Source organism: Lagenorhynchus albirostris, chromosome 10 (assembly GCF_949774975.1).
Source record: "Lagenorhynchus albirostris chromosome 10, mLagAlb1.1, whole genome shotgun sequence".
NCBI lineage: Eukaryota > Metazoa > Chordata > Mammalia > Artiodactyla > Delphinidae > Lagenorhynchus > Lagenorhynchus albirostris.
The window spans coordinates 74,496,988-74,524,110 of NC_083104.1; the positions used below are offsets into that span (position 1 = coordinate 74,496,988).

General features: G+C 43.1%; 1 protein-coding gene across 2 annotated transcripts in view; it reads right to left on the minus strand.

The window, feature by feature from the left end:
* RCAN2 (regulator of calcineurin 2) overlaps positions 1-27,123 on the minus strand; it is a 271,389-nt gene that overhangs the window by 23,710 nt on the left and 220,556 nt on the right. The gene's annotated exons all lie outside the window — the stretch shown is intronic.

A 27,123-nucleotide genomic window follows, 5' to 3' on the forward strand; every position in this document is an offset into this window, starting at 1 on the left:
CTTGCCTACATATATGGGAGCCCACACGACCCAAAATCCTTCTAGTCAGGCAGTGCCATGTGATTAGTTCTGGTCAATGAAATGGGTACAGAAAGCAGGAAGAAAGCCCTCGAGAAAATTTTCAGTCTCTTTCCCTGAAGATGCCATGTGCTCCAGATGGTAGCGTAGTCAGAAGTAGGATTCTCCTCAGCCTGGGTCTCTGAGTGACTCTGTGGAACAGAAAATATCTTTTTCCCAACGCCCACCCCATCCTATAGCTGACTTTGCCTTGGCAAAGGAAAAGAACTCTCTAGTGCATGAAACCACTGAGATTTGTGGATTATTTTATTTCTGCAGCACAACCAAGCCTATCACAATACAAAGCAATAATTTAAAAATTTTGATTTGATACAAATTTCAATTCAACTGAAGAAATATCTATTCAATGCTCACTTTGTACAAAGGATGGTCTTTAGGTTTTAGAAGGCTACAGAGATGAGGATCGTTTTGTTCTGAATCTCAATGATCTAGGAATCTAAGGTGAGAGGCAGACACAGACACAAATAAGAGAACACCTGCAAGAATGGGGAAAGACGTAAAGGAAAACTAGAGAATTAAAAAAAATACATATATATATTAACACCACCTACCTAGTTCCTCTTAGCTTAAAAAGTAAAAAATAGATCCTATTATGAGTAACAAAACCAGTGCATGTTAAGTTACTCTGTGTTCTTAAAGGAGAAATTGCCACTAAGGAAATAACATCTATTAAAAAAATAAAACAAAAAAAATGCTGACTCTTTTATTTCTACAATAAAAGGTATTTTGTCATTAGAGTGAGTTCAAGTGGGAATGAAGATGCATGAAAGATTAATACTGCAAGATTCATTGCATTTGCATTTGTAAGGGACATAAGGGATAATTAACTCAGCCTTTCCCTCCTCACCTCCATCATTTTACAAATCAGGGCTCTGAGGTCTGAAGAGACGAGGACCTGCCCACGGTCACATGGGCAGTTATTGGCAGAGCCAGGACCAGAATACAGAGATGTTTTCAATTACATCCATAATTACCCTGCTAGACTGAGAGGGAGAGATCGTTGCATTAATAAGAGCAAGAGATGGAGAGCAATAAGCTTCCCCAAGGCTCCTGTGTGACCACATCTAATAGAATCAACAAGGTGATGTCAGGTTAGAGAATCACTGCCCTCCGAGGCTGCATGGGAAGAGGAACTCAGATGTCCGGGAAGGTCTTCCTGCCTCTTGGACATCCAAGTGAACTTGTCTCAGACCCTCAAGTCCAAGGCTTGTGATCTTTCCAAAGGCTGCTGCCCATTTCTGAGATTCCCCAGTGTGTGGCCCACACACTGGCCCATTTTTGGGCCAGTGTGTGGCCCACACACTGGCCCATTTTTGACTCATGTCTACACACACTTGTCTTTTTTTTTTTCTGTGTGTATGTTTTGTTTGTTTTCTGTTTTTATTTTTGTTTACATATAAGGATGTTTATTGAAACCTTGGTGACCATGGCAATTTTTTTTTAAAGAAGTTGAATGTCATTAATAGGGAACCTCTTTTTTTTTCTTTATGTATTTTTTCCACATTTTTTTAATTGAGTGAAAGATTCTATACGTTCTATAGAACTTTTATAATTTTCAAAAGATTCACACACACGATTTCATAATAATCCCATAATAACCCTTTTCAAAACAGCTGTTTGTTTCAGTTTCATAACATTTATGGAGAGATTTGAGGGGTTCTTTCTCCTTTTCAGGCTCTGTTCTTATTCCTCTTTCCCCAGCAAGAACAAAACAGGGGTCTTTCCTTGTTTGTTCCTTGGGTATTTTTCATTCTCAACTCTCAAACCTTGGGATCAGCCAACTCCCAGGCCTGGGGCTTCAGCCTGGGGCTTCCTAAGAATTTCTTAGGAATTCTTTCCCAACACTCCTGTGTTTTCCTGAACAAGAATCCTGGTGAATAAAATGCTTTCCGGTTCCTCACAATGGGAATAGTCTCGGCTGGTAAAATCAAAGCTGGTGGTTTGATTAACTGAGAATTTTCAGGAATGGGAGGAATTAAGAAATTAAAAGATCTTATTTCTATGTGGAATATCATATCTTTTAGGACAAAATCCATGGGTTTCTTTGTGGCTCTATGTTTTTCCATTTCTAGTGTGGGAGTTTCCTTCCTGCCCCCTCCCCAGGACCTCAGCATAGCCTTGGGGGAGGAGGTGTTCTTTTCCTTGGAGTCTAATTGCTTGCTTTTTGTTTTATGTCTTCTTTATGCTTCCCATCTCAGCTGTTTGGCCTCAAGAGCCTGGATTAGGAGAAAGGAATCCAGGAGGCGAGCCTTCAGGCTTAGGGCAGGGGTTATATGAATGTCAGACGTCAGTGACGACTGCAATTATTTTCTCCACTACTGTACTCTTCAAAAGAGGGTCCCAGGCAGCTAATACGGGCAAGCAAGCTGGAGATGGCCGGTGACAGAAGCCTCTTTGATATCACTTGTTTTGGGCTTAGACCAAAAGCAAAAAGAGGTCTTCCACCAGACCGGGGGTGCAGCCCAGGGCTCAGAGACCAGGGTTTTCACTGGCCCATCTGGGACCCATCACTATAATGATAATAATAATAAACAGCTAATTTTTACTTGGCTTGTCCTCTCTGCACAGGTCTTTTGAGAACTTGTAGTGGTGGGGGTGACAGCTAGCCAAGCACTGGGAATTTGCTGGCTATCTCTATTTTTTCTCCCACTAGTGACATGACAAACATTTCATTTGCTGAGGCAGCGGGATACCAGAGCAAACTGGTGAGAGGCAGATACAGCGCAGTGAACGTGCCAGGTGTACCCTTAGACAAAGCAGTTACTGGATCAGAGCCAGCCCCAGGGGTCTTCCACCTGCCTTTACAGCAAATTTTCTATGGTTTTGATGCCCAAGCTCCCACCAGGCACACAGTAATATTTTCCTGACCTTTGGCTGCCAGTTTCCTCCAGTCTGGTACCCGACAAACACAATAAGTTAATTTCCTCAATAGTTAATCTCTTTTTAGCCACTGGTTTGGATAAAGCTGTACAACAATGATCTCAAACTCTGGTCTCTGGACCCTGCTACACACAAAAATGATGGAAGATCCTAAAGAACTTTTTTTAAAAGTTTATTTTATTGAAATATACTTGATTTACAATGTTGTGTTAATTTCTGCTGTGTAGCAAAATGATTCAGTTATAAATATATATACATTCTTTTTCATATTCTTTTCTGTTATGGTTTATCACAGGATATTGAATATAGCTCCTTGTGCTATACAGTAGGACCTTGTTGTTTATCCATTCTAGATATAGAGTTTGCATCTGCTAACCCCAACTTCCCAATCCATCCCTCCCCTCCCCCCACCCTCCCCCTTGGCAACTACAAGTCTGTTCTCTATGTCTGTGAGTCTGTTTCTGTTTTGGAGATAAGTTCATTTGTGTCATATTTTAGATTCCACATATAAGTGATATCATATATTTGTCTTTCTCTGCCTGACTTACTTCGCTTAGTATGAGAATCTCTAAGTCTATCCTAAAGAACTTTGTTAATGTGAATTTTATCTATTCACGTTTATTGTACTAGAAATTAAAACTGAGAAATTGAAAAATATTTATTTATAAATTCATCTCCTAGTAACAATCATAAATCCATCATATGACAAAATAATCTTTTTATGAAAAATAACTGTTTTCCCCAAAACGATAACATTTAATGAGAAGACTGGCCTGGTTTTAGATTTTTGCAAATCTCTTTCATTTCTGACTTCATAGAAGAGACCTGGAATCTCATATCTGCTTCTGTTACATTATGCTGTTTTGTCTGAAGGGTTTGAAGAAAAGCTGGCCTCACCCAAATATGTGGTTGGAAAAGGGAAGAGCATTGCAATAGCCTTTCAAATAATTGTGAATATTCTTCCTTGATACTTCATCAAAACTCAACTAGTGTCAGTTCCTAAAAGTCTATTGCAATGTTGAATCTGAAGCCATAATCAAATAACATTTTTATTTGATTATATTAAAATCCGTTTATCTACTTGCACCTTTAGTGGATTTTTTACTCATGCAGGATTCTGTCATAGTGTACGTCAGTCATTTGGAAAATATTGGTTCCTTGAGTTACACAGCTTTTCCAAATGTTGACACATTTCATTACACAATATCAAAAATCACATTCACTAATATTACCACCTATCTTATCAAAAAGTCTTTCCGTATTGGAAAGCTGTCATATCCTTGTTGGTGGATACAAGTTTTCCAAAATTCTAATTTTTGCTTGAAAGTATGTTCTTTATCATTGGCAACAGACACTGTCAGTTATTTTCCTTCAAGTGACACACTCATTCATTCATTTTTGATATAATGTCCGCCAAATATCTATGTCTGCATAACTATGGTTTTTCTGTTAGTTGTTCTTTCTGTGTTCCAGGAGAAAAATAAGTATCTAGTGCAGCTTAGAACATCTGAGAACATTTTCTCAAGTCACACATTGTATTTTGGTATGCCACAGAATTGCTTTATGTGTACTTTTTATTTCGTTATTCAGATTATTAAAAAGGCATGTGCTCAAGAATAAAGAGTTAATAAAACTAATAACTTTAACTGCTTCATCAAGGACATTCTGAAGTTAAATAGGTATTTTTCTTTATTGCACTTTTTTTTTTTTTTTTTTTTAACTGTGAGTGTGTGGCTGTGAAGAATACAAATACTAGTAAGTACAGTTAGGTGCCACTGCACTGATTCATACCAAAGTACCAGAAGTTTTAACCACTATTGCTTTTGCACCATGGGTGTAAATGTCAACATGGTTGAAAAAGCAAATAATGTCTTAGTATTATTATGGAAATAGTTTTGACCTCATGGGAACTTCCAGGAGTCTGTAGACTACTCTTTGAGAACTGCTGCATGATAGGACTTCAGAAAAAGTAAGGATTTAGTTGGCATGGGATGAAGACAAGGGGTCTAGTGAGAATCTTAAGGGTACAGCATGATGGAGGTCAAGGAATGGTCTGCCTCCACTTGAGTGATGCCCAGGGGATAAATGTCATCAAGAGTAATCTAGGATTGGTATGGGGAGGATGTGGAGGGATCATTTTAGAACACGAATTGTACTCTTAGAAAAATTAACAAGGGGCTCTAGAGAAGAAAGTGAGAGAGGCTAGGAGAGGATGTTGGTGGGAGAAGAAGGACCAGGGGTGAAGAGTGGGGCTGGATGAGGACGTGAACACAGGGGAGGATGCTGTGTCAATGGAGGGTATCCTGAGAAACTGACACCCTTAGCAGGGTAGACAAGATAACCAGAAAAGGAGAGTGAGGTAGGTGGTAAGACCATGCAGGTCTGGGGGGCTTGGGGTCCAAAGCAGAGTTTGATATTTTTACTCTCATCAATTTTTATCAGCTTCACCCTTTATATAGCAAGGATTACAAGGTACACATAAAGACATTTCAGGTAGTATGCCTGAAAATTGTGAAAGTGGCTGCTTACCAGAGAATGGAGATCCAGGCCTAACTCAGGCCACATTTGAAATCAAATAATTGTATGGTTTCAAATAGGAACACTTTGGAATTTAACATTTTCTACCTTTAAATGTATTTGCTTTTCTTGAGTGGTCTGGACAGTGTGGAGGCAGGTATGGACGAATTGCTACCAATGGAAGCATTGATTGCTTTCCCTGGAGAAGTTCACTGCAGTTTTCCTTAAACCTTCTTACTTTATCTCTGTTATAATTAGTCCTTTATTTATTATTTGTGCCCCACATTAAAAAAAGATTCTAACATGCCTTATAAAGACATATAAGAACAAAATAAAATAAAAACAGAAACTGGGTAGAGAAAAAGAGGAAAACAAGGGTAGAAAGATAAAGCCAAGAAGGAGGACTCCTCAGAAAAGGTGAAAAGCTTCTCATAGAGTCTTGACCATTTGCCACGGGTGGGCCAACATTTTGCCTCTAATTTTTCTCAAAGCTGACATGATATGATAATCCTCATCAGTTATGCAATTCTCAGGGCCAACAGGGTAAAGATGAGCCTGGTCTTAAAACCAGGCAGAAGGATCTGTCCAGGGTCCTCATAAAGAAGCTCCGGTGACGTGGAGAATGCTGGCCTCAGCCGCTACAGAACACAGGCCAAGTAGCAGGTGATTCATTACAGTTTCCGATCAAAATGGAAGCAACAATTATTCTTTAAGTCAACAGCCTTTAACAGCATCCTCGGGACTTAGGAAGTACTCAATGGATTCTACTTGATTGGTTGATACAAAAACCCCAAGGTACATTATAGACTATCAGAACGTTGAAATAATACCTTCAGTTTAATTCTAAACCAGACAGGTTGCAGATGAAAAATATTGTCTAATATATTATCTCATTAAATCTTCACTAAAGCCCTTTGAAGGAGAGTTGGAATTACTATTATCCTTGAGTAACACACGAAAGCCAAAGAAGTGAATGCCCTCCGCAAGGTCACCCGACTAACTAGTTAGCAAAACCAGAACTAGTAAGGTCAAGTTGTTTATACTACCGATATACCATGGATGCCATGCAAACAAGTGAGAAGTCTGAAAAACCAAAATGAGAAAAACCAGCTTTCCTTGTCCATCCAGAAGAAGAGTCCTGTCCTGGAAAACGTGGCTGCCAGAGAAATCCAATGGTGCCTTTACTGCGTTCCAAACGACGCTTTACGCCTTCATATATTTTTCAATTTTCTCAGTTATGATCCCTTTGGGTATAAATTATCTTAGTAAGAAATACAGCTTCCCTCAAAATCACAAGGCTCTCGTCTGTCAGATAACACCTCCCAGAAACAGCTGAAGAATGAAACAATTCATTTAGGTTTATCACTTCTCAGTGGAAGCTCCGGGTGAGCCCTGTGCAAATCCCATGTTTAAGGATCATACTGGATTTTATGGGCTGCTCAGGAGGGCCTCCTGTCAAAAGGACTGTTATTGTAAATCTTCCATAATGCAGGCTCCTTACGTGACAGGCATAACCAGGCCTGCATGTAGGGATTTTTTTTTCATCTGGATTTTAACCGGTCAGGATTTCTTAGGCCAGGCAGACTTGTGTTAAATCCTGCTTTGTTCCCTTTGTGGTCCTGATATTACTTAAATTAAAAAAATCATTGTGAAAGGAGGCTCTCAACTCTTCCTTGCTGATAAAAGAAGAGGACAGACCTCATGTCGCATAACGGCTCAAAAAAAAAAAAGATAATTCACTGGTAAAGGCACAAAAGACTTTATCCCTTCTCAGTGGAGTCCTTGTGAGAGACAAAGATCTAAAACTCAGATCCAAACTCCAAAAGGAGCTGCTTTGTCCTAAAACCTCATGAATTCATCACACGCCTTTCTTGGCAGAATGCTTTCTGTGGTCTGTGTTTGGTTCTGTTCTTTCATTCCCAGTGACCCTAAAGTTCACAGAGGCTGGATAACATTGCCATGCGAGCACCCATTTTTACTTCTCTTTAGTTAAGGAAATCTCTGGTTCTCTACTTCCACTAAGCCGCCATCTATGCATTTAGAACTGGAAAAACAAAACTTCCCAAACTCCTCCAAAACTAAGAAACCGTACAAGGGCTAGAAACTGGAATGACCTTGGAATAGGGGTGAATCTAAGTATCGTGGAGCCTGAAGCCTTTACAACCTGGGAAGCCCTCCTGAAGCAAAATAATACAAAATTAGGCACGAAGGTAGAATTTTGTTTTTGAATGAGAACCAAAAAATTCATAAGGAATAACTTTTGCAAAATTTACAGACTATATATGACCATGGGAACAGGTCGCAGGGCCCTACCAGGGCCTTGGTAGAGACCCACGCAAATGAGGGGCCCTTAAGCTGCAACTTCATTCACTTCCCAGGAAGTATGACCAAGAGAGTCATGAGTCACCTGGGCCATCACCAAGTAGTCAGCAGTCTAGGTTTTCAGAATAGCTAAAACAAGTACAATGCTTATGTAACTCTCAGCTGATGACGTTCATTTCCCTAAACGTTTGAATCACCAGGATGAGAACCAAGAAACTAAAATCTGCCAAGTTTCCGCCCAAGTCTCATATTATAGATGACTGAGTCCCTGCCACACATGAACCCATTTTGTAAATACCCAAGATGGAGGCCTGAGGAGAAGGAACAAGTAAGGGGGTTGCTTGGACCCCGTCCTGCAGCTGCTCAGTAAGGGGCGGTAAGGGCCAGATGGGGGGACCAAGAGCGGAGCTTACAGGTGGCACTGTGCGTGCCTACGACCCTTGCACAGCAACTGCCCACGCTTTGGGTGAGGAAGACCCTCCCAGCACCTGAATGCAGGACTGGTTCTGGTGGGTCTCACTGCCCCCACCAGTGAGACCAGGGGACTGTGGAGCCTGGCTATGCCAAGCAAGATACCATCTGTGGATGCCTGCATGCTTCCTTCCTGCCCCAGGACACTTGTAAGCCTCCCAAGGGGTCTCTGAACACCTAGGGAGTGGCAGGGAGGAGCACCCCTACCTGTAAGGGGGATGGGCCAGGAAAACGAGACCTCTGAGAAAGCGGTTATGAGCACAGTTGTCTGTTACGTGCCATAAAGTTGGACGTCTCTGCATGGTTATAGATACAAAGGGAGCATCCGACAGTCCTTTTATAGCTGTTATATTTCAGTTTACAGTGTCAATGGCTGCCTGGGTTCGAGGCATTTGCTGAGAGCTAACGGCTGCTACATCCTTCTCTGGGCCAGCAGCTCCTCTTCTCTGATGGTTAATCTGCAAGAATGCCTGCGGCTATCATCAGCCCTGATTAGACACAGGCTCTAATTGCGCATGCGTCATTGATGAACTGCACGGCTCCCTTTACAGCTTACCCGAGGACAGGAACTGCATTCTAAATTTATTTAAATATTGATTTACCCATTAGAGATTGATAAAGAGAGGCAATATAAAGCCATGTTACTAGCACAGACTCTAGACCCACACGGCCTAGTTCAAATCCCAGACCCAGGATTTGTGCAACCTTAAGCAATTTACTTACCCAACACCTCAGTTTTCTTATCTGCAAAATGGGATAATAACAGAATCTACCTCACAGTGCTGTTCTGAGCATTAAGTAAATTAATATATTTAAATCACTGAGCACAATAAGTTTATTCGAGCTGTTGGTATTATGAGTCCCACATTTGAAGATAAACAATGTTTTGTTTATATGTCTGTATTTGGTCCGCTGACTCTAGCTGTACAAATCTCCCTATATCTAAATCCAAGTATATAAATACATCTATGCCTACATCCATCTATATTTATATCTATACTTGTACCTGTATCTAATCCTTAAAATATTAAGAGAAATTATCGGAATGCTCAGAGCGATGTCTCATATAAAATTAAGTCTAATTATACTAAGGTGATTTTATTGATGTTATCTACTTAAAATGTAAAGCCCCAATTAACCACCAAGATTTCTTTCTTGGCTGCTAAGCTTTAAAAGTTTCCTTTAAAAAAACAATGTGGTAAATTAAATAATTCTAAGGAGGAAATCAACTGGGTCATTGCCTTCAATGTTTGCCTTTGGAAATCCTGCACCATTAGCAGGGGCTGAGGCTCAGAGAGGCAGTGAGTAAATCGCAAAGACGACAGCCCCTACTGGAAATATCTGAAGCTCAGACGAATAGGAGATTTGTTAAGCCTTTCCCACCTGTCTCCTTTCACCTGTCCGAAGGCACCTCAACTATCTTTTAGACAAACCCGTCTCCAGAACTCTAGTCCCCATATTCCACTGTTGCCTGGACATTTCCTTTGGGTTATTCGATAGGCGCCTTAAACTTCATGCCTCTAAAGCCACATTCTTTGTGGGGGGCAATCTCTAAATCTGCTTCTCCTCTTTCTCAGCAAATGGACCCCATCTACTCAGTTGCTCAAGCCAGGAAGCTGAATGTCATCCTGGTCTTTTCCCTCTCCCTCACACCACATCCCAGCAGTCAGCTTGTGTTCTCCCAATCTTCCAGCATCTACTCTTCATCCTCACCAGCTCCCTGGCTCGCCACAGCTCTCCCGATGGCCGCGCTAGGTCCCCCTAGCTTCAGTCTGGCCACCCTCGAATCAACCTTGAAAGTCTACTGCAAGACAGGTCTTTCTAAAAAAGAAAATCCTGATGATATAGTTCTTCCATAAAATCCTTCGGTGGCTTCACAGAGCTTCTAAGAACATGGTGTGGCTTAGCATGAAAGGCCCTTTATAAAATGGCCATCACTCACCCACAAATCTCACATTCTACCCTTGGCCTAATCTGTACTCCAGCAAATTTCCACTTATAGGTTCCGAAAGGCAGCCTATTCTGTATCTCCAAGCCGTCTCTCACTTGTTCTCTCTTCTGCCTGTGACACCCTTTTCCTTTGGATAGCTTCTTTTCTTTCCCTTTATTTTTTTCCAGTTTTATTGAGATATAATTGACATTTTGCATACGTTTAAGGTATACAACATAATGATTTGATAAACATATATATTGGAAATGATTGCCACAATATGTTTAGTTATCATCCATTACCTCACATAGTTACACATTTTTTTTCTTGCGAAGAGAACTTTTAAAATCTATTCTCTTAGCAACTTTCAAATACACAATACAGTGTTGATGACTGCAGTTATCATGTTGTATATTCCATCCCCATCAGATAACTTCTAATTGTCTCTCAAGTCCCAGCTTGGGTCTCATCTGAGAAATCCTTCCTGAACCCTACTGAGGTTTACACAGCCTCCCACGGTGCTCCCATAACAGAGTTATCTACTTAGTGAGGGTAACTGCTCCCTTACTAACTAGACTGTAAGAACTTCAAGGGTAGGAACGGCTCATGTTTTTGTCCTGTGTCCTTTGCTCATGGATTCATTATTGAGTGCCAACTGTGTACCGTGCATGATGGCCGCTCTATGGGATGGGCTCACTTGGTAATGAAATGAATAAAACAACGAGGATAGAACTGTCCTCCTCACGTCCCCCTGCTACCTTTTGGTGAATTTTTTCTTCTCTTCAAAGCTACATTCAATAAAATCAGCAAATACGTACCAAACACATGGACCCAGATCCTCCACGTTATAATGTAACAGGGAAGCCTAAATCAAACTCTACACATTTCTTTCCTGAAACCTTTCTTGACCCCTTCCCCTGACATACCCTTCCTCCATCTAGGTTTAATCTCCACTACCTTCGGTTATTTAAGACACTCTGAATCTCTTTTCAGAATCATGGATCATCAAAGGGTGTGTGTGTGCACGGAGAAGGGGAAGAGGTCAAGTAAGACTTCAGGTAAAATATGGTAAATGAAAGGTGGATAGAATTTTGATGTGTGGAAATGAGGTGGCGGGAGACTTTAGACAGAGCTTTTTGTTCCAGACAAGGATAGCATTATCAAAGGATTTATATATTCCTATTAATCTGAGGCCACCTCTAAGAAAAGGGACTTCGGGGGACTGAGGACAAATGTAACAGTCCTAGGCCACATTTCCATGGGCGTGGCCTTGCTGCCTTTTCACAAATGTTATTAATTACTCGTAGAAAACGTAAAACAAATAAGCTTTGAGATTTCATTATTTTAAGGGTCAGCTCTTACATGTTTCTTAGGACATTTTCCTAGCAGTCTGCTCCACTGAATACATTTCATTTGAACCCTACACTACAGGTCGTGGGCCTACTGAGGCAGACAGGACAAAGTGCTCGCCAGCTCCCACACCAATTTAGGAAATGTCCCCTCTTGAGCACATCATGCAGTGTTGTAGTTGAAAGAGGGAGGAAATGTATTTCTAGAAACAAGCAGTGTTCTCTCAAGATTGAAATGAAGCCTCTGTTTTAATATTCGGCTGTCAATAATTGACGAGGACATTTTTAGTATGTTTAATCTTAAATGAAAGGGCTAAATCCTAAATATGTCCCATATCACATCCTTCTGAAGATAGGCAATTTCAAATTAAATCCATTCATTTTGCCATTTGGCATACGATCAAAGCAAACTTTTCAAAGCCAGCGTGGTATCCTTAACTAATTCTTCCCCTGAAATTGAGATGGCATTTGCATTCTTTTGAGATGCAGACATGAGCAAATTCTAATGACTCAATCTTTAAATCTAGAAAGAAAACACACAGTTTGTTATGTTCCCAATCGTCTTCCTCCCTCTTCCTTTTCCTCCTCTCAGTTACACCTTTTCTATCTTATTTGGGTTTTATTCTCTCTGCGCTTTAGATAAAGACGTAAGAAGAATATACGTTATAATAGAAACCTTACATAAAAGGAAATCTCTCATGTTCAGATTCCTTGAGATTTCAAACTAAAATGATTGTTTCAACCTGTCACAAATTTGGGACACAAGACACCTAAAAGAAAGCCTTTTGGAACTAAAACATGGCAGTCAAGGCCGCAGCTAACACGGAGCTCAGTTTTGAATCACAGTTTTGCACAGTGGCTAAATCTTCCCTTGGACATTTAGGAGACAGCAGATAAGTACTGCGGGTATGGCTAAGGATGGGTAAAGTCTGAATTCTTTTGGTGGGCCAAGCCCTCCCTAAGCCCCTTCCATATGATAACACATTTCAACCTCACAATAAACTTAGGAGACAGATGAAGAAATGGGCTGAAAGAGATTCAACCATGTGCCTAATGTGGCCAGCTGGTCGGTCAGTGACAGAATGCAGATTTCATCCTGGTACCTGGAGCCACAGGCTTAACCTCCAGGCTGCCCCGCCTACGGGAGGGAGAAGCTGGGTTGATACGGCTTCATCCCTTTCTTGCATTTCACCCAAGGAGATGGACCCATCTTTTGTCTTCAGTCAGTTTTGTTCCTGTGTATCTCACAGGCCAGCAGCACTGTGAAGAATTACTGTATAATCCTAGGTAAAATGGAACCTGAGAAGAAGCTCCTCCCATCAAAAAGATGAGAGCTTCAGGGCTTCCCTGGTGGCGCAGTGGTTGAGAGTCTGCCTGCCGATGCAGGGGACACAGGTTCGTGCCCCGGGCCGGGAAGATCCCACATGCCGCGGAGTGGCTGGGCCCCTGAGCCATGGCCGCTGAGCCTGCGCGTCCAGAGCCTGTGCTCCTCAACAGGAGAGGCCACAACAGTGAGAGGCCCGCATACCACAAAAAAAAAAAAGAAAAAGATGAGAGCTTCACATGGGCAGTTCAGACTAGTAGCATCTGTAAATTGTATCATAGTGATAAATGATGAAACTACCATGTCTCTTCCACAAGAGACACATTTGTGTATATGTGCTACATACAGAAGTGCAGGATTATTGAACATAAGCCTGATTTACGGCCAAAGCTGTGGCTAGCCAAGAAGGATGATTCGACTGAGAATTCCCTTCTCTCCATGTGGTAGAAAGTTTGGGGAGAAATAGGCAAGCTGGATGAAGCCCGTAACGTGTCATCATTGTCTACTATAATTAGGATCGCTACACAACGTGTTTTTGAAGCCGGTACAATTTGAAGGGGGCAGCGTTACAGGTTATGCTGTGACCTGAGGACTGTCCTGGGCACCCTGGATATTTGGCCACCAACTGGATGGTCCCCCGAATCACTGATTCCAAAACTGTGGTCCTCAGCCCACTAGAAGGAAATGACAGTCGTTCTTCTGATGGACGGATCCTGTCCAAATGTGTAAGCCTCCTCTGCAGTTTTTAGCAATAACTCATGCATATTCCATAGACTTTCTTTTCACTACGGGCTACTTATTTGTAATCTCGGAGAGAGTTCCACAATAAATTTTTAAGGGTTACTAAAATCCATAAATGAATTTATAAAAGGATTCTAGTTAGTACAGTTGGCCCTCAGTATCCATGGTTCTGCATGTACAGATTCAACCAACTACAGATCAGAAATAACCATAAAAAAACCCAAATTCCAGAAAGTTCCCAAAAGCAAAACTTGAATTTGCTGTGCTCTGGTAACTATTTATATAGGTATTTACGTCATATTTACAACTAGTTACATAGCATTTACATTGTATTAGGTATTATAAGTAATCTAGAGATGATTTAAAGTATGCAGGGAGATGTGTGCAGGTTACGTGCAAACACTATGCCGTTTTACACAAGGGACTTGAGCATCCACAGAATTTGATATCCGTGGGGGTCATGGAACCAAATCCCCAAGGATACCCAGGGATGACTGTATTCAGCAAAAAACCTGTTTGCTGCACAACTCTTAATACTACTGCACTTGAACACAGGAAGAGTTGGAATTCTCAAACCTCCCAGCAGTAATAATAATCACTATCACTTAGCAGGACTCCCTAAGTGCAGACACTATTGTAAGTGCTGTATGTCATCCTGATAGTCTAACCCGTGGACCACAGGCCAGCGGCAGCAGCAGCCTTGGGGGCTGACTGTCAAGTGACCTACTGATTCATAACCTGCATTTCAACCAGATCCCCAGATAATCAGTATCCCTTTTAAGTTTGATAAGTACCAGGTTAGAAGATATGGGTTGGACCATTTGAGATTTAAGAGTTTCCTGACTCAGTGCATAAACTGATGTATATAATTGCACTACTGGGAATTACCAGCGCTGCCCTCCAATATTAGCGGTTTTCGATTCTTTGCATTAATTAATACATTTATAGAATTACACTTAGCCATTAGTCCTATTGATGGCTTTGTTCTCATAAACACCGCATTGTGTTTGCTCTGGTTATTATCTTGGTCTTTGTTTTCACCGGGTTCTTTTCTCACTACAAAGAGGAGACCCATCGGGTAGATGGGGCACTGTGTTGGAGGGTCCCATGAACAAGGGAATTACAGCAACATTTAGAATCAAGAATCTCCTCTGATATATTCTGACCTTGTGAATGATGCCAGCTTTGAATAACCCAAAGATATTCAGAGGTGTAGTGCTGGAAATGAGATATTCCCTAGGAAAAACAGGTCTGCAATGATAATTATTTTTTAGAAAGCCTCAAATATAAATTTCATCTCAATCTTCCATTTCAGAAAACCAAGGCCAAAAGAAGTTAAGTGATTTGTTAAAGTTTATGAGCAAGTGATGTTGATAAGAGGCCTCTAATTCACAACTGTTTGCCAAGTTCTATCTCTGATCCGTGTTGTAACTGAAAAGGATTACTGTTATTCTCTTTAGAAAATACCACGGTCATGGTAGACCAGTTGGAAAAAGATACACAAATTTAAGGGACAAAATGACCCCATGCATCAAAGATAGTCACTGTTAACTTTTTAATTAAATAAAAGCATTACATTTATCAATTTTACTTAAATTTATCAGAATAAAAGATTTAAAGAAAACTTAAAAATGGTTGACTTTCAGAAAAAGGTTTTCTCCAAAACAAGAACTAGTAATCTCCTAAAGGAGTCTTCTAAAGTTTTAAAGAAAAAGTCTTAAGAAAAGTAAGTTTATGTTTCCAGGTATAAAATCGAAGTGATCTGTCTTATGAAAATCAGAAGATAATGCTGATATCTAAACAAAATTTTAAACCTCTAGTGTTTAATTTAAAAAAGAACCCAAGCCTACTTAAGGGAAAAAACGAGAAAACAGCAAATTTATAAAATATCATGTAAAAGTAACAAAAGTAAGCCTGGGTGGGGAAAAATATAGCAGCATAGGGAAGTAAATGCAACCAGTATGTACAATAGGCATAAAATAAATTGACTAGAACTATTCATGACACTCTTTTTTTTTTTTTTTTTTTCAGTACGCGGGCCTCTCACTGTTGTGGCCTCTCCCGTTGCGGTGCACAGGCTCCGGACGCGCAGGCTCAGTGGCCATGGCTCACGGGCCCAGCCGCTCCGCGGCATGTGGGATCTTCCCGGACCGGGGCACGAACCCGTGTCCCCTGCATCGGCAGGCGGACTCTCAAGCACTGCGCCACCAGGGAAGCCCCATGACACTCTTAATTCTCCTTACTGTTCAATTTCTTGACTGGTGAGGGTTTGGATTTGCTGTTTTAGAGATCACTATTTCTTTCACTTCATCAATGGCACAGATTTTTTGCTTGTTTCATTATAGAATCATGTCTGTCTCAGTTTTTTCCTTCCTAGAATTTATAAATGCCTTTCTCTTCTTATTGAAAAGACAGAAGCCTTTATTTCATTAGCAACACCACAAAATGGTACTTCCAGGTTCCTAATTATATAATCTGTGTTATCATATAAAATGTCTTCTTTAAGTCATTCATCATAGAACCCTCTGAATTGCTGGCCCACTTTCAATCGACTAAGTTTTAGGCCTGTTGCACAACGGTCATAACAGAATTTCTTCCCATTTCAATCTTGGGCTACTTCTGCTGTTTATGGATCTCCCTCTTTCTTGAAGTACTATTTTCTGTTCTATGGGAAAACATCTTTGAGTAGACCCCCTTCCTCCACCAAGATGGCAGATGGTAAACGTTCTGAGCCACTGCATTGTCAAATATGTGTATATTTTGCAATCATACTAGGCTGATAGTCCCAAAAAAGGCTTCAGCAGATCCCATAGCAGCAATGGGGGAGAGGTGGCCCTTCAGACGTGTCCCCAGTTCAGGCCTTTGCATCGTTTGGAGCAGTCATTGAATGAGAGCCATCCCTAGTGAAGGGGCATGGCCCTGGCAAGGTGACCCCCGTTCTCCTTGGCTGAAGGCTATTCGCCCAAGGGGACTCAGCTGAGCTCCTTCAGCTGCCATGACCCCAGAGACTGGGAAAGCATGTCTCAGGCATGCTGGGAGGACTCTGAGGGCTCCTGGGTGGGATGTCTTAACCGGCTTCAGGACACAGAAGCTAGGAGGGGTCAAGTGAGTGCAGGACCCTGGGATGAGCCACTGGGGTGACCTCACTCAAGTTCCCTCAGGCTCAGCTCTGCTTTTCCCTGCAGTCCCAATGACCCTCAAGAAGCCACATACGGCTGATTCTACACTTTACTGAACGATTATTTTCTCACAGGTTTCGCCTGGGAGCAAATGCTGAGGCTGAGGCTGTAAGGAGGGACCCCATCCCAACCCAGGTGGCTACCCTGTGGAGCCCGCACTGCTCCACCTGGTCAGCTAGTATGATGCTCAAAGAGCTGGGTGCTTGCTCGCTGGGGGTCCAAGACCACCACAGCCAACCCTGCATCCACCTTTCCTGCCCATAAGATCCCGTCTGCCTGCTGTCTCCCAGAAGGATTTCTGATCTGCTCCTGACACTTTCCACTAGTTCCAGTGCCACGGACTGCTGCTTCTCATTATATTTTTCTCCTGCCATTTCAGACACATTTTGGCAGACAGAGGACTGAAACGTTTTCTGTCTGCTAGTTTGAGCCCAAAATGCACCTGGAACTTCTTGTTGAGGTTATATTAGGTTGAAGCACATGGAATTGTGTCTTATGGAGGTTAAAAACCATCGAATATTGGTACTTTCTTGTGGTTCAATCCAACAGTCCACGAGGCATTGACTAAAGCAGGTAAACCAAGGAATATCTCCATCACTCCCTTAAACGAAATAACATGAACCATCCACTTTTTAAAAAGGTATCTTTTTTGGTTTTATTCATTCCTTCTTCAATGCCAAGGAATTTATAATGTAGTTCCAATGCAACGTCAGAGGCTGTGCTAGACATTTTCTCCGTGGTCATTTCATTCTACAATACTGCTAGAATGAAGGCATTCTGACTGGTTGACGGGGCCAATGCTGGTGTCCGTGGAGGGTATCTCAGCACTGGGAATGGCTCAGGCTCACAGGGGTTCTGGGCACACCCCGGGGGAAATGGCTGTGTGTGAGCGTGGGGTTCAAGAGAGAGATACAGAAAGCTGGGAAAGCTGTCTCGCTGTGCTCCCAGGTGTGTGGCGGCACCCGATTACAGTGAGCAAACACCAGCCTCATTCCCTCCTGCCTCCTGAAGAGCCACTGCCCACCGGCGAGTGTAGCGTGTGTTCTGTCCATGCAAAACAATGCCCTCTTACTTCCAACAGCGGCGCTGCCAGGAATAGAATTCCAGCGCCAGCCGCCTTTTCCACCCTTCCCTTCCCTTGAGGTGAGACTCACTAGAATGGATCCCACGGACAACTGAGATGCCCTGGAGGAGAAGGATTCCGAGAAGAAAGTAAGCTATTCTCACGGTAGGAAGCACAAAGGTCCAGAGTCTTGAATTTGAAGGAATGTGGTCACATTTTGTGCCAAGCGGATGAATCCAAATACATTGATTACATCTCTCTATATCAAGAAGGAACGTGTTTCCAGAAAATACAAGATGGAGTTAAGGTTGACAGGGCAGGTTTCCGCCGTGTTTACCAGGGTGTTTCGGAGAAGGGGGACACCAACTCTGAGAGCTGTGAGGATGCTGGCCGGGACTTTGCTGAGGGGCAATGGGCCTCACCATGACCTGGAGGATTCCCTTTGCTCTGGTCACCAAGCAATCCTCGGGTTGCCCATTCCTGCTGAGGAATTCCCCCAGGCTCTTTGAGGGCAGGCTCTGCACTCAAACTGAGCTTTGTCTCACCTGTCATGTGTACTGACCAGCTATGTCTGGAGGGCTGCCTTCTCTGGTGGCTCCCGTGATCCTCCCATCCTGCTGTTCATGCCCTGTGTGGTCCCCTCCCCCGAGTCCAGGCTGGATGCAGCCAATCGCTTTAGGAATAGAAATGGCAAAAGCGACGGGACATCACTTCTGAGATGACTTTACAAAAAGCTGTGATTTCCGTCATATTCTCTCTCTCTCTCTCTCTCTCTCTGGCTCTCTTCACTGGCTTGCTCTGATGACGCAAGCTGCTACGTTAGGAGCTGCTCTCTGGAGAGCCCCACATAGTAAGGAGCTGAGGGTGCCCTCCAGCCTCCAGAGAGGACTGAGGCTCTCAGTCCAATAGCCTGTGAAGAACTGGGTCCTGGCAACAACTACTAAGTGGGCTTAGAAGAGCTTCCTTCCCCGGTCGAACCTTCAGAGGAGACTGTAGCCCCAGTCTCCTGTGACTGACACTGTGACTGCAGCCCCAAGAGAGTCCCTCAAGTGGAGGACTCAGCTAAGCCTTGCCTAGATTCCTGACTCTGACACGTGATGAGATAAGTTTTGGGGTAATTTGTTACTATATCTGTCAGGATTCTTCAGAGAAACAGAACCAACTGGACGTGTGTGTATGTGTGCGTGTGTATCTGTATGTACGCACAGATTATATATATCAGCAGATGTAAATGGGATCATAAATGTCTTGTAAACATTAAGGCGTTTTCTCCTCATACAGTGCAGAGATGACATTAATCGACACAGACAGCGGAATGGCTGGGTCCATCAAGGACATGTGCATTAGTTCTAAATGGTACTGTGGCTACCGTGCTACTCACGGTCATCTCCTCTTTAGACAGCAGAAAGAAAGTGGCAAAAGAAAAAAATCATGAGTGGGGTGTTTCTTTTGTGACCAAGCCTAACCACTGCATTTGGTTCTTCGGGCAAAGTTGGCCTGTCGTCAGCTCTGTGAAAGGCTGGATGCATAAAGTGGTGACAAAGATGATGACGAGAGTTTTGGCTGAATGGGACACAGCGTGGCGGCTTCCTGTGGGTCCTGCAGCAAGCAGAATGTGGGCCGTGATTATTTTATCACTTACTTCCCAGCAGCGATGTAGCCGCCTTCCTGTTTGTGATTCCAAGATTAACACAGAGTTTAGTTCAGACAAGAAGCCGTTCGACCTGCAGACCTTTGATTACACAAAGTGTTTGGAACGTGAGTTGTATTTACTGAGGGATGGATTAACTGGTGGCTTCTTTCTTTGAATCTCATTACTCTAATCAGGTAGCCAAACGTGGGTCCTCTACTCCCTCAACTGTGGAAGCAGAAAACAAAGAGGTCAGATTCTCAGCTTCTGAGTTCAAAAGCTAAGGTCCAGATGCTCATGTGAAATATTTAGAAGAATATTTGCAGAGTCAGTTGTTTCTGTCAAAGGAGATAAAAATCCTCCTCTCCTTTGGAGAGGAGAACAATGAGCTCCAGGCTGGTGTGGGTCTCCGAGTAGGGGCCCGACATCCTACTCTAATCTGGGTCAAAAGCTCCAACAGGGTGGGTGGAATTCTGGGATCCCCAAGTGTGTTTAGAGATCTGGAATAGACAGCATCTGGCCCTCACTTCCTGCGGGGAGGGGTGTCTAGGAAAGCAGCAAGGCCCTAGAATCCCCCCACTCACCCTATTTTGTACAGAAGCAATAGAGTGGCTGTCCAGGCAGAGAGGGCCCAAGACAGCCCCAGTGGATTTCCCATTCCTCTAGAGTCATGCAGGGGCTTCCAATACTTCCTGGGTTTCTCCAAGAAGAATGCAGATGTAGGCAGGGAGGGCAGGAGACCCAAGGACCCAGTCTGTGGCTGGGACAAGAAGAATAGAGGGTAACCTCATAGACTTTACCAGGGCAGCAGATGGAAATCTGGGTACTTCATTCCAGGACAGATGGATGCAGATGACTGCGGATCAGCAGCCTGAGGGTACAGCAGTCGCTTGGCTAAATTTAAACGACGCCACCCTCACTCCCAACAGCCATGTTTCAACACTCTGACAATGCGTAGGCTTTTTAATTCAACACCAGTTTACAGGTGATCTAAACTGACTGAGAAAACCTTGCAGTTGACTACAAGAAAAGCCAGAAATGGCTAAGATTATTATTATTATTTTTTTAAATCTCTACCTTCCTCAGATCACTTTTCTGTTAAAGGCCACATGCACGGCTTGTGGGATCTTGGTTCCCCGACCAGGGATCGAACCCAGACCCTCAACAGTGAAAGCACAGAGTCCTAACGACTGGACCGTCGGGAATTCCCAGATTATGTTTTGACTATCAGCACACTAAGGTTTTACAGTAGATATCATTTTGGCTACCAAAAATAAAGGGCATTGTTGCTTGTATCTTTGAGTCTATGGTCCATGAAGTCTAGACCTTCTCTGCCCCTCTGGAGCTCATGATGAGAATGTAATCACAATGAAAAACAGTTGGTGAGTTTGCCAAAACTGGACTTGGCTCCGCCATCTTCCCCCAAACCCAGACCTCCTCTAAGCCACCAGATGGCACAGAGAATCGCTGTTGTTCTTTTAACAGCTGGTCACTAAGAGTCATGAGTTCTTTTTTGTTAGCTTAGTGTAAGCATCACCTACTTCGTAATTCTTAAGAAAAGCTATCTGGTTGTCAGAGACCAGGGATGACACAGGCTTATGGAGTGACCACAGGATGAAGACCTTCACTTTGCTACACAGCTATGGAGACACAGGCTGTTCCCCCCATTTTCTCTGATAGCCTGGTTCCTTTCTCATGCTCTGTCCGTGCAAGTGACACATATAAAAGGGTAAAATCAGATTAGAGTGTCCTAAAATATAAAAGATGTTCCACAAATGTAATAACAGTGGAGGAACATTCACTACGAGTTCATCACCATTTCTGTGAGCTGGTTTCTCTTCCCAGATAAAAAGTTCTCAAGTGAAAAAAACATGGGGTCAAGGTTTGATGTGTAGAATTCTACTGGATATCTTAACATACCATAAAAAATTCCCTAAAAGGTCAGACCAGAGCTGGTAACATCTGCCCTCAGTTATGGATGTCCAGCGGTGTCCATCGTAGGACACATTTTGCCGCAATACAATCTTTGAGGGGAGACAAGCCAGCTGGAGTGGCCACTGTGTCCACGAGCATATGAGGTGTGGCCACAGCTATGGGCTCTGTGGACCCAGAATTTAAACGTTCCTCCATCAAAAGAGGCATCCATGAGACCTGTCCTTCGACTTCAGCCAAAGGCAGAATGTCGTTAACCTCAAGTCACAATCAAACTGTTCCTCTCTTGGATCTCATGAGCTATACACAGCCTTTCTACAAAATGCTGCTTTGGGGACCACTTGAAACATGAAAGCCCGTTTGTGTTTGAAAGAAGCCATCCCACACACTCATAAATAATTTAAACGGCAGTCACACTTTTCCAGAGCCGAAGCATGGGAGCTGAAATTGCACTGCAAACTCTCTGGACTGCATTAAATCACCCCTTCGCGTGTGCGTCAGCTACGATTCATTTCATCTTGATGGAGCCTTTGCTTCCCGGATGAACTGACTAGAGCAGCCAGTGGGAACGTCATTTTGTGAGCTGGACAGGGACAGAAGTGGGTCAAAAGCTAAAGACGTGGCGAATGGCAGCCTCCCACAGGTACCCGGGCTGACTTCCCCTGAAACCAGATGTGAGTTTCAGGAAGTTCTTCAGCTGATACCATCAGTACTATCAGGCCCTTTTGTGAAAACGGAACATAAATGAAATGTGCTGAGATTGAAAGGCTCTGCCTGGGGGAGGCGCAAGGAGGTGACACGGCTTTGTTTTATCAAAAAATAAAAAAAGAAATTTAGAATGGCGGTTGAAGAAAAAAGAAAGGTCAGCAAAACTCTCTGGTTCAGCTGACTTTCTGTTCTCACGTCTTTTACTGTTTCCTTTGTAGAATGTATTTTCTATTTGTATGTCCATCTCTGTTCTGTCTCATATGGGCTCAGATTTCCACATGGTAATTTACCCAGATCTGGTGAAATTTTCTACGGTGAAGTCCAGTGATCTGAGTCAAATACCACTCTCGGTGTAAATTATTCTTCCATAGGAGGGGAAATGGTTTTTTCTACACGTAGATGACTACAGAATTTAATATCTAAACTGGGACATTGTTCAGTATGATAGGAAGTGCTGATCATTATGCTAAAAGGACTGGGCAAACTGAGATGTGTGGTCACCTACCTAGGGATCACAAAGAACAGTTTAAAAAAATCACTTTCTCCAAAATAGACAATGACTTTGTGCCCGGAAATGCTCACCCTCTTCACTTTTTTCACTTTCTTTCTAGAAAGTAGCTTTTAATTGTAGTTCATATTTTATTGTCTATAAAGAAAGAACAGCCCCCCCCCCCTCCTTTTTCTCCACCTAACTTTTAATTTATGCCAGAGGGAGGCATAGGCAGGGCACTGTGATGGACTGGATGTGTCCCTCCAAAATTCACAGGTTGAAATCCTAATCGCCAGTGTGATGGTGTTAGGAGGTGGGGCCTTTGGAAGGTGCTTAGGTCATGAGAGTAGAGCGCTCTTGAATGAGATTACTGCCCTTATAAAGGAGACCCCAGCGAGCTCTCCCGCCCCTTCTACCATGTGAGGACACAGCAAAAAGATGGCTATCTATGACCCTGGAAGCTCTCACCAGACACCAAATCTGTTTGCGCCTTGACCTTGGACTTCCCAGCCTCCAAACTGTGAGAAATAAATGTTTTTTAAGTCACTCAGCCTGTGATATTTTTGTTTCAGCAGCCCAAAGGAACTAAGACGGGTGGGGTGTGATGGGTGTGAGGGAGGGAAGTGTCGTGGAGGATTACATTTAATTGACTATTTAATCTACTTCTTTCTTCCTGAGCAGCCCCTCCTCCCATCTCCCCACCCCACCTCATGAATAAGGGGTTTAAAAAGAGGAGGACTGCATTCTCTAAGACAAAGTGCTAAAGGCAGTGCAGCACTTGGGTGGCTAGGTCACCACAGCATTGACTTAGATGAAGTTGACTCAACATTAGATGCTCAAAGAAAGAGGCTCCCTGAGGACATGACTTGGCATAATCAGGAGACCAGCTTAGGGGGATCTCCTAGCTTAGAAGTCACAAGGGAATTTCCCTGGTTGTAAAAAAATCACCTCAAAACTTTCAGACCACCTCATGTCCATTTCCACTTATTCCCTCTTCTTTGCACAAAAGATGTCACCTAAGACATCATGAAATACAGGCATGTATCTTAATCGCAAAGGGTTCCAGAGACAGGAATCCTTCTAACACCTTTTGGAGTATTTTAACTTTGTATCTGGCATAATTTCTAGATTTACAAAACAGCTGCAAGAATAGAATAGTGCAAAGAATACCCATAAAGCCTTCATCCAGATTCCCCAGATGTTAACATTTTTTCACATTTGCTTTATTCTTATCCCTCCCATCCTACACACACACACACACACACACACACACACACACGCACACGCACACGCACGCGCGCACACACACACACACACACACACACTTCTTTTCTGAATCATTTCATTTACTGTTAAAAGTTTTAGGTATATTACTGAAAACAAGGTCATTCTTTCACCTAACCACTGTATGGTTATCAAACTCAGGAAATTAACATTGATACAATACGCTGCTCTACAAACCATTTTCAGTTTTCACCCACTGTTCTACTAGTGTCCTCCACAGCAAAAGAAAATCCCACATCACGTTTTGGATTCAGTTATCATTTCTCTTTAATCTCCTTTAGTCTAGAACAAGCCTCAGTTTTTGACATTGACATTTTTTTTGCTGTACGTGGGTCTCTCACTGTTGTGGCCTCTCCCGTTGCAGAGCACAGGCTCCGGACGCGCAGGCTCAGCGGCCATGGCTCACGGGCCCAGCCGCTCCGCGGCATGTGGGATCTTCCCGGACCGGGGCACGAACCCGTGTCCCCTGCATCGGCAGGCAGACTCTCAACCACTGCGCCACCAGGGAAGCCTTGACATTGACAGTTTTAAAGCGTACAGGCCTTATGTTTTATAGCATGTCAGTCTATTTGGGTTTGTCCGTTGTGTCCTCCTGATTTGATTCAGGTTATACACCTCTGGAACGCTGAGTGTTTTAAAGTTCCCTTGTACTGGATGCTTATTTTTTAATGGTCAATTCATCTCTATAGTTGCTGTTTTATCCAAGTTCTACTCATCAACCGCCCACCTTGATAACAATATAGCCAGTGACTCAAACCCAGGCTGTGCATGGGACCATCTAGGCCACGCCAGACCACATTCATCAGAATTTCTTGGGTTGAGACCTGAGTACTGGTATTTTAAAAAGCTTCCTAGATTATTCTAACATACAGCCAGGGATTTTCTGTTTGTTTTCCCTTTGCATAGGTGCTAAATGTTCTTAGCACCTTAGGACTCACATGGTTGGAAGACCTTTCCGTTCAACCCATCTTGCATCACCCTTGATTAATAAAAGCCAGAGTCTTGCTTGCTGGCAAGATCCGTTGATTCTCACTGTATGCCACACCCCGGTAGTCTGAATTCTACATGACCTAATGGAAAAATGTGGGTACTTTAGCAACCAGGCAACACCCACAGCGTGCCCAGTTGTCTTCTTTGGAGATGCCAAAGCAGAGCAGTCCTGCTTTAGAGCTAGCAGTTTCTCAACCTATGGACATTTGCATCCAGATAATTCTTTGTTGTGTCGGGCTGTCCTGTGCATTGTAGGATGTTCAGTGCCACCCCTGGCCTCTTCTACTAAATGCAAGTAGCCTTCCCTAATCATGACAATAAAACATGTCTCCAGACATTGCTGAATGTCCCCTGGGGAGGGGGGGATTGCCCCTGGTAGAGAACCACTGCTCTAGATCTTCCTGCCCCCACATCTTTGGTCAAACTAATATTCACACCCATCTCCTCTTATCTAAACCCAAGGTGTCCTCTAAGACCAGCCAGATCAGGGGCAGTATGGTATATATGTGGTTATGAACATTGGCTTGGTCATCAGACTGGACTGGGTTCAAATTTTTGCTCTGCCACTTACTGTAGGAGAGCCTTGCTCAAGGAACATGGCCTGTGTAACTCTCAGTCTTCTCTTCTGCAAAATGGGAATCATGAGAATAGCTTCTTCACAGAGCTGTTGTGAGAATTCAGTGAGATAGTGTATAAAATGCATCTGATGAATAGCAACTGCTAAAAAAAAGGACTGTTGAGTGAAATAGTTCATGTAAAGTGGTGAGCATAGTGCCTGGCACATGATAAGAACTCAGTAGATACTCATGGTTGCTTTCACCATCCTCACTGATGAAGGAATTCCGGCACAGGGTGATTAAGTCTTGGTCAAGGTCACAAAGCTGGTCAGTGGTAGAGCTAGAAGCAGAGCCCATGCTTTAGGTTTTCCAGTGAAATGCTCTTTACTCCACACAGAGCTTTGAAAGATCAAGGACAATTCCAGGGAAGATGAAACTCTTGGCCGGGCAGCTCTGCGCTGTGCTGTAATAAGCAGGACTTGGCAGTATAGGTGAGGTGATTAATCATTCTAAATTGGGTAAGTCAGAACTAAGGCTGTTCAATGGAGCATTTAAAGGCATATCGTCCCTTTTTTTAAAAACGGAACAGAAAATATTAGAAATACTTTTAATCTCTTCAAGCAAAGAACTGCCATACCAGAACATGGAACCTGCATAAGATATCGGCCCTCAATTGTTTTCTTTTAATTTTTAATTGTGGGCTTCCCTGGTGGCGCAGTGGTTGAGAGTCCGCCTGCCGATGCAGGGGACACGGGTTCGTGCCCCGGTCCGGGAAGATCCCACATGCCGCTGAGCGGCTGGGCCCGTGAGCCATGGCCGCTGAGCCTGCGCGTCCGGAGCCTGTGCTCCGCAACGGGAGAGGCCACAAAAGTGAGAGGCCCGAGTACGGCAAAAAAAAAAATTTTTTTTAATTGAAGTATAGTTGATGTACAATATAAGTTACATGTGTACAATATAGTGATTCACAATTTTTAAAGGTTATACTCCATTTACAGTTATTATAAAATATTGGCTATATTCCCTGTGTTGTTATGATATAGCCTTGTGGCTTACTTTATACATAATAGTTTGCATCTCCTAATCCCCTACCCCTACATTGCCCTTTCCCCCCTCCCTCTCCCCACTGGTAACTACTAATCTGTTCTCTATATCTGTGAGTCTGCTTCCTTTTCGTTATATTCACTGGTTTGCAACCCTTAATTATTAAAAGGACCCTTGTCTATGAGGACAGAGACAGATGAACATAGTGAAGATGATTACTCCAGGGTGGAAGGTGCCTGGCATCCCCAGGCACCTACCGAACATGTTATAAAGTAAAGAACGAAGGGGTTTCCTCTCCCTCCAGAGCTGTATTTTAACAGGGATTCTAATTCTGTTGGTTCCAAGGCAGACTTGGAGAATTACTTCTCCTGCCAAGAGGCTGTAGCTCCTTATGAAATAATAGTCAGAAAAGTGCATTCATCATAACCGGTGGGTTGGCAGCCTTTGTCACCCCGTTCTTTCGCCCCTTCAGTAAAGAAGCTGGGTATTTATTACACTGAAGGACTCTTAGTAAAGGGGTGAGCAAGTGATAAATGCCTCCGGGAGGTGTGTGGGCACATGAGTGTACATGTGTGTGGTGGGTATATGTGTGTATGTGTGTGTTTCATCCAGAAATAGAGCTGCCGTCTCTTCCCTA